At 37.6% G+C, this 8,824-nt stretch overlaps 1 long non-coding RNA gene across 1 annotated transcript; it reads right to left on the reverse strand.

Annotated features, from left to right (window-relative positions):
* Nucleotides 1-799: 799 nt before the first annotated feature.
* On the reverse strand, nt 800-2,982 carry LOC113072601 (uncharacterized). The gene is made up of 4 exons (XR_003280315.1): nt 2,685-2,982; nt 2,370-2,410; nt 1,891-1,957; nt 800-1,309 (listed from the first exon to the last, which is right to left on the reverse strand). It is a non-coding gene; the product is annotated as an uncharacterized LOC113072601 (long non-coding RNA).
* Nucleotides 2,983-8,824: the final 5,842 nt, after the last annotated feature.

Below are 8,824 nucleotides of genomic sequence, written 5' to 3' on the forward strand. Positions count from 1 at the left end.
TGGGAGGAGCTTTTGCCGCAAGTGGGCTGGACTTCACGGAGAGCTCCAAGTGGGAGGAACTTTTGCCGCTAGTGGGCGGGACTTATACAAATGGGCGGGGTTTAAGCGGAAGTTTCACATTGGGTCATTGCCAGGGTGCGCGCGAATGAGGATGGCATAAAGTAGCGATACTAATGAAAAACAGATTTATTGTTTTTTATTGTAGTTTAAATTTTATTAACAAGAGGTTATATAATTTTGTGACAACTGCAAACATTCAAGTATATTAAATTATATTAATTTTATAATTATATCAGTATCAAGAAAATGAATGAGTAATTTAGAGCAATAAAATGTTTATTGTATGTGAATGTTTTTCTTTAATGCAAGTTTGAAATCTGAGGGAGAATTATATTGTTTAGATTGTTACAACCTCCTTGGCTCTAGGTGAAACAACATTACAAAAGGCCACATGTGGAAGTACATTTTACAAATAAACAATTAATTAAAAAAAAAGAAAAAAAAAATCTAAATAGTAATACAAGAGTTAATAATAATAACAAAAAAACATTCCAAGACGTACCAAAGTCCAATTTAAGACTCATTTCCCCATCTCCTTTTTATCACCAACTCAATCACAGGTAACGCTCCAAACCATTAAAAATTCAAGTTTTATTTGTTATATGACATGTAAAAAGCAGTGAAATGTAGGTCTGGCATACTCTTTTTAGACTGTGCAAAAAAAAAAAAAAAAAAGAGAAAATTAAATACAAATAATGAAACAACAGGAACAAAATACAAAGTTTTTTTTTTTGGAGATAATTAAATACAAATAATGAAATATACACAATATACTGTATTAAACTTCTACACAGATGATTTGTAGAGATGCTACACAGAAACTGCTACACAGATGATGTGCAGAGATGTAAACAATGTGCAGTGAGGATGAAATGCCTAGTTAGGTTGTCAAAAAAGCGCAGTGTGCAGAGAGTTATTGTAGCCCTAAACAACCAGTGTATAAAGTGCAGTGTGTTTAATGTCCATGTTTAGTAGTCTGATAACATGAGGGAAGAAACTCCTCCTTAGCCTCTCCGTCTTTGCCATCAGACTGCAGAAGCGTCTGCCTGACTGTAGCAGATGGGTTGGTGGGGTCTTTAAGGATCTTAACAGCCCTAGATTTACAGCTCCTGGTTTGGATGTCTTGCAGAGAGGGGAGAGATGTTCTGGACATGTGCTCTGCTACTCTTTGCAGGGCATTTGAAGGTATTTGAAGATGCTTACTCTCTTCACTGTGGTCCCGTTAATGATGATTGGGGTAGATCCGCTGCTGCCTCAAATAGAAAAGAGTTATTGTAAAATATTATTACAATTTACAATATGAATGTTTCTACTGCATTTCTGAACAAATAAATGAAGCATCAGACTTCAAAACCATAACAAAATCTTTCCAACCCCAAACAATCCTCTAGAACAGATATTTAAGGAATCTGAGGTTTTAACCTGCTTGATTTTTATCAGCATTTGAACACTTTGCAGCTGCTTTCACTCCAAGTCTATGGATTATATTTTTACTGAAATGAAGTGTCATTAGTCACTAAACATTCAGTCCAATGACATCCTAAAATAATTCACTGTTGACAAGTTAACATTAACTAAAGTACAATGCACATTTATGTGAGACGTCCACAGAATGTAATGTCATTTACATTCCAACATTTGTCATTTAGGACAGTCTCTGACCATACCCCTGGAGCAATTTTAGGGACAAGCGCTGTTGCAAATGTCCACCTTTAAAGTATGAACATAATTTATCCACACAAAGACCCACATACACACACACATTAGTCAAAAATCTTCAGAAAAAATAAATTACACATCTTGATGCATAAAGAACAAAAAAAAGTTTACAGGAAAGTGATCCTTTGGGTAAGCAGATCACCGAAATGTAACTTTTGGCCACCCAGACTTGAACTTTCTGTAACACAAAGTTTACACATAATGTTTTTGTTTGTTTTTGTTTCCTACAATGACAAAATTAATTCTACACCTGTTGATATGTAATGCATGGAGGTGGACACTGCAGTTATCCTCATATATCCACTGTTATGATTATTAAATTGAAAAATAAATTTGGTAATTAAACCAAATGTTTCAATTGCATTACATTATTTGGATTAACGTTACACATAAAAATAGATAACATTTAAAAATTGTTTTGAAACAATGACCAGCTTTGTTAAAGTCAAGCATTATCAGTTAGGAGTTTTAACTAAGACTCATTCTTATGGAACACTGTACTAAATCTATTAATAGTTATTGATCGCTTAAATATCAGTGCAGTTATAATTCATAGGCCTGCATATTTTACGTAACGTTAGTAACAATACCTGCTTATGGTCTTCAGTGTCCGTAATCTGCAGCGTAAATCCTATATGTATTGCAGAAATATTTAGCACAAAAGGGTAACAGACACAATAAAGATGTAATTTATCTGTGCTGCTAATGCTGTCTTAACGTGCTTTCGGAATAATCGTAAATATGAGTTTTGAAGGTAAAAAAAATTGCACATGAATGTCCTCCCATTTTCAAACTTCAATGCAATGAGCTTGTAATCATGATTTAACTACGTCAAGACTAAAACATCAACCGCCAAGATACTGCACTTTTTCGCAACTTGTAATACGTTGTACAAGTAGACTTACCCCTTCAAACTCCTCTTTCTTGATGCTGAAAAGCCTTGGGAAATTGACGTTGTCTTTTTTTTTTTTTTTTTTTTTTGTAGGGAGGGGGGGATTAGCAGCGTGCATTAACCCCATGACATTAAATAAACCAATCAAAAGGCTCTGGAGGTTTGTACAGCCCACTTGGAGCTGAAGTCCCACCCATTTGGAGCTGACCCGCCCATTTGGAGCTGGCTCCGACCTCCGTTTATACCTATCTCCACAAATCTGGCAGAGGGACTTAAGAAGACAGTGTTGGAGTGGAAGTTGGAGAGGCCAGGAACTACAATTCCTGTCACAACAGACGATGCTGGGAATATTGTCAATGCAGTCAGTGAAGCTGGACTGAGCCCTCAAATTGGGTGTTTTGCACACACAATTAATTTAGCATCACAGAAAGCAACAGGTCTCAACCAGGTGTCCAGAGTGCTAGGTAGAGTCAGAAGGGTTGCAACAAATGCACATATTTTAGAGAGCAAACAGGAAATTCTTAATATACCAAAACACACCCTTATTCATAATGTCACCACCCCCTGGAACTCCAGTTATGATATGCTTGAGAGGTACATTGAACAGCAAGAAGCTATATATTCTGCACTGACAGAAAAAGCTCTCAAGAAGAATAAAGAAATACGCATGTTGACCAGGATCTGAAAATAGCAAAGGATGTACTTGAGGTTCTTAAAACCATCACAACACTGATGAGCATTGAATCCACACCTTCAGTATCAATGATCCTCCCCCTCCAAACCACACTCCTCAACTCTATGGCACCCAATGAAGAAGACAGTCCATCTGTGAGAGAAATCAAGGCTGCTATCACAGAAAACCTGAAGAACAGATACTCTGCTTGTCACGACTTCCTCCACAAATGCACAGTTCTTGATCTGAGAGGTTCAAGGCCCTACCTCATGTGGATGATGCCTGTCATAACAGAATCTAGAACAACCTCATCACAGAGATTGCAATCATGGAAGAACATGTATTGTGTTAATTTGTGTGTAAAATATCTTCATTGTATAATTTGAAATACTTGCTGCTTTGAAACAATCTGCATTGTTAAAAAAGCTTATATAAATAAAGATGACCGTGCCAGTAGTAGTCAATTAAAATTTTGTCATTTTATTTTGCATAGTGAGGAGGCCACAGCAGTTAGTTCATCCCCAGTTTCAGGACACCCAGAGGCTTCATCTCCTCCTGTCAAGAAGTCAGCCATGGCTGAACTGTTTGGTGATCTCTTTAAGACTCAGGTGGGAAACAAGCCTACTTTGCAGCTGGTGAAGGAAGAAGTTAGCTTTTACAAGGCTGTGGACTGCATTTCACTGGATTCAAACCCACCTGAATGGTGGAGGACCAATGAGCCCACATATCCTCATATAATAATAATAATAATAATAATAATAAGTTTTATTTATATAGCGCCTTTCCAGAGCTCAAGGACACGTTACAATAAACAAACAACAATAAAGGCAATTGACAAAGAGAGCAAACAGAACAACAATAGGCAAATGAGAGTGCAAGTACAGTAAGTGAGAATTGTGTAGATGGGGCAGCAACCAGCAGAGAGAGAGGAAAAAAAATAAAATAAAAAATAAAAAACACACTAAGACCTATAACATTCAGAAAATAGGTGTGTTTTGAGCATTGATTTGAATTCAGAGATAGTGTTAACAAAACGGAGTGATGGGGGGAGAGAGTTCCACATTTTGGGCGCAACAACACTGAATGATCTGCCCCCCATTGAAGCAAGGCGATGCCGAGGGACAACGAGAAGGCTGGAATCAGCGGATCGTAAAGAGCGAGTTGGGGTGTAGGGGAGAAGCAGGTTACAGAGGTAGGGGGGAGCAAGGCCATGCAGAGACTTAAAAGCGAGAAGGAGAATTGCCAAGTTAGCAAAGCACTACCTTGCTGTACCTGCTACCTCAGTCCCTAGCAAGAGGGTATTTTCTACAGCTGGAGACATTGTAACTGCCAGAAGATCTGCCCTTTCCATAGACAATGTGGGCAAGTTAATTTTTTGACAAAAAACATGAAAGTTGAATGAATCTGAGCAGGCTTTCAGCTTGGAGCTGTTCATGCTGTACTTTAGACTGTGGAAAAGTTCTTAAAAATCTGAGAAGTTTTAAAAACTGAAACTGTTGATGCTGCACGTTACACTTTGTAAAAGTTATATATATTTTTTTAAATATGAGCAGGCCTACAAGCTGGGATTAGTAATGCTGCACTGTAATCGTGGTTATGTATTTATATTTTTCATTATATTTTATTATGTGATATTGGTTTGAGACTGAGTATTTTATTTAGTGGAGAACTTTGCAGCAGTATTTTATTTCTTATTCTTTTTTTAATTTTATATTTATTTTATTAAAGTCTTTAAAAGTGTAAACAAATTTAAAAAAAAGTTTTTTTAATAAACAACCTGCAGTTTAATGCTTGCATTTCTTTCCCTTACTGTACCGAAAATGAACCGAACCATGACTTTAAAACCGAGGTACGTACCGAACCGTGATTTTTGCATACCTTTACACCCCTAATTTAGTCTGACTAATGTGACATAGGGCTCAAATAGCAGATCTTTTATTTAAACTCCGGTAGTAGAATGACACCAGTTCTGTGCTGAATGAGGTAGTGAGCAGACCGATGGCTGCACAAAGTGACTGGTGCATGTCATAGTATGTTAGGTGGAGGGGGGAGTGGAAGGACCTGGGAATGTGGGATCTGGGTGGGGGGGATTCTCATAGTTCAATGTAGTGTTGCCAATTTAATGCCTTTGTCACTATATTTTACGAGTTCACGCTTACATATAATTAGCTGAGGTATGGTATGTGTATTTGGCATGCTATTTATAAAGTGAACTCGAACTGAGGAGATGGGGTGGAGGAGGGATGCTGGTAAACCGTCATGGATAGAGGTAAGTCAGCTGTAAAGTCAAGTTAAGTTTATTTAGATAGGGACAGGTACAAATAACATAGATAAACTTTGACAGTCATCTGATGCATGTATCATAATGTTTTTAGCTAAAGCTAATTTACAACACTTGTCCCTAGTAGGACTTTTTGGTAAAAAGGAAAAAAAGGAAAAGTTTCATTAACATCAACATTAATAAAAGAACGGGAAAGAAAAATTATAATAATGCAATACAATGGGAAATAATAAAGTACTAAAAGTTTACAGAAAGGACAAAGTCAAAAGACTAAATATGAGAGCAACATTGTTCCTGAATTAACCACCAATTGTTTTTTTTTTTTTTTTTTTTTTTTTTTTTTTTTTTTAGGTGGCTAATGTTGGGATGTATTTAAGATGATCTGGCAGAGCATTCCATAATTTTGCCCCTTTCACTGAAACAGCAACCTGGGCAAATGATGTTCTACAAAAAGGGATGTAACAATTGATTTTAGAAGCTAATCTGTTGCATCTAGTACGTTGCTGTCTTGTTATTATTTTGCAGAGCGGGAGTGGAGCAGCTTCATTTAAGCATTTGAAGACCAGTTTAACCAGATGCAGAGAAATAAAATTAGCAAAACTTAAGATCTTATATTTACTTAGAATTTGGCAGTGATGGTACCTTATTCTCTTCTTGTCCAGAACTTTCAAGGCTCGGTTGTAAAGACACTCTATGGGTTTGACTGAGAACTGATACGCTTGAGACCATGTGGTTAAGCCATAATATATGTGTGAAAGAATCATAGAATAAAAAATAAATAAAAGCACAGTCGAGAGTCAGACAGTTTCTTATCATCATAAAACAGCTCAAATTGGCCCTAATGGGTTTACAGATTTTTCAATTATGGTATTGATTACTTGATTGTGGTCCACCCGTGTTGATTAGACCAAGTATCTGACATGCTTCTCCCGAACCTTGTTACTAAAACATAATTTCACGAGTTCACGCTTACATATAATTAGCTGAGATATGGTATGTGTATTTGGTGTGCTGTCTGGGGAAGGCCTCCAACTTGGGAATGGCCCAAACCTAGAGTACCCCCCAAAAAGCAATTGAATAAATGGACAGCCGCCAGATTAAGAATGCTCCAAAAAGGGGAACCCGGTCAGTAGGGCTCGAGCCGATGCTCTACAGAAGATCGCTACTCACGGCATCGGATGGATGAGACTTGCTTGTGGCCGGAAAGTATAGAAAGATCAACAGCAGTTCAAACTATGAAAAGACAATGCAGAAAAGCAGAGCAGATGTGATGGAAGACGAAACTTGAAATTCACTATAGCGTCTTTAAAGACATCCTTCATGCTTTTAATGTAAAACTAGCCACAGCTAGACACAACTTCTTCTCAAACCTTATAAACAGTAACTTAAATAACACTCGTACTCTTTTTGCCACTGTTGAGAGACTAACAAACCCCCCCAAGTCAGATTCCAAGTGAAATGCTCTCAGACAGCAAATGCAATGAGTTTGCTTCTTTCTTTTCTGATAAGATCATAAATATCAGGAAGGCGATTAGCACATCCTCAAGTAATGCAGAGGTCAGATAGATTTGGCCAAAATATCAAAAAGATACTATGTCTATTTTTGAAACAATTGATAGCAAAATTCTGGAAGACATAGTGCAGCATCTAAAATCGTCAACCTGTTGTCTTGACACACTTCCCACATCTTTTTTCAAAAGTGTGCTTGACTGCTTAAAAGCAAATCTCTTAGAAGTGGTGAATGCCTCACTTCTTTCTGGGACATTTCCAAACTCCCTAAAAACTGCAGTTGTTAAGCCCCTCCTGAAAAAGACCAATCTTGACAACACAATTTTGAGCAATTTAATCTTCCTTTTATAGGCCAAATTATAGAAAAGGTCGTTTTTAATCAGCTGAACAAATACTTAAACTCGAATGGATACCTGGACAAATTTTCAATCTGGTTTCCGACCGCATCACAGCACAGAGACAGCACTCATTAAAATAATAAATGATATTCGCTTAAATTGTGACTCTGGCAAAATATCGGTGCTAGTATTGCTAGATCTCAGTGCTGCGTTTGACACTGTCGATCATAAAATACTACTAGAGAGACTGGAAAACTGGGTCGGGCTTTCTGGGATGGTACTCAAATGGTTCAGATCATACTTAGAAGGGAGAGGCTATTATGTGATTCTAGGAGAGCATAAGTCTAAGTGGACATCCATGACATGCGGAGTCCCACAAGGGTCAATTCTTGCACCGTTCTTGTTTAGCCTGTATATGCTTCCACTAAGTCAAATAATGAGAAAGAAGCAAATTGCCTATCACAGCTGTAACACCAATGAGCGGATGGTATTCAACCATCTGTTCCATGTTAATGAATCCTGACCCTTTTGACACATTCTACACTCAAAGACCAGAACGTGAGTTAAAGAAAAAACAAGGACTTTCGTTTTACAACCCTCTTACAACATAACTCACCACCCTGGGCGCCACCACGACAGCAACGTCCTGGCGGGGATGAGAGTTATAACACCTTGGAGACTATCCATAGATGCGATATCGAACTTCAAAAGGGAAGACAAACACCCCCCCTTCTTGATCGCACATTCCAGTGAAACAGACGCACACACATTCATGAGACGCACACACACTCAAAAACAGGCACAAGCATTTTGGCTGGCCCATGGACCTTCTTTTACTAAAACTACCTCTAAATGTATTTTAATGTCTCCCTTTTTGTGCTCAAATGTATGTATGCGGCATAGTGGAATATATGAATGTTACTGTGTGTTTAATGCAAACTTTATATGCATTTCGTTAAGAATAACTCTGTACCTTTGGATACGGGACTGGTAAAATCATAGTTCTTGGTGTCTGTATAATCGTAAAAACACGACTGTAACGAATCTTGATAGCAAATTACAAAAAGATGCATTGTTTCAGAGGAACGATCTTGCTTAAGAAAAATGTTTAACTTTGACATCGCCATAAATTAGACCAGTGGGCGGAGATCAGCAAACAAAGAAGATTTTTCCCACCTTAGTTTGTTTACACTTCATTGGCTCATACTAAAAAATAGGTGTAAACCTAGATTTACTTAAAAGCTCAGGGAAACCTGTATTCTGGGCATTCCGCCAGAGAGAAAAGAGGATTCCCAGCTTTGCAACCGGACTTCAAGAAGTTCTCCGTTATTCTTCTTTACTTTTCGTTTTAT

The sequence above is a fragment of the Carassius auratus genome, unplaced genomic scaffold, assembly GCF_003368295.1.
Source record: "Carassius auratus strain Wakin unplaced genomic scaffold, ASM336829v1 scaf_tig00009639, whole genome shotgun sequence".
NCBI lineage: Eukaryota > Metazoa > Chordata > Actinopteri > Cypriniformes > Cyprinidae > Carassius > Carassius auratus.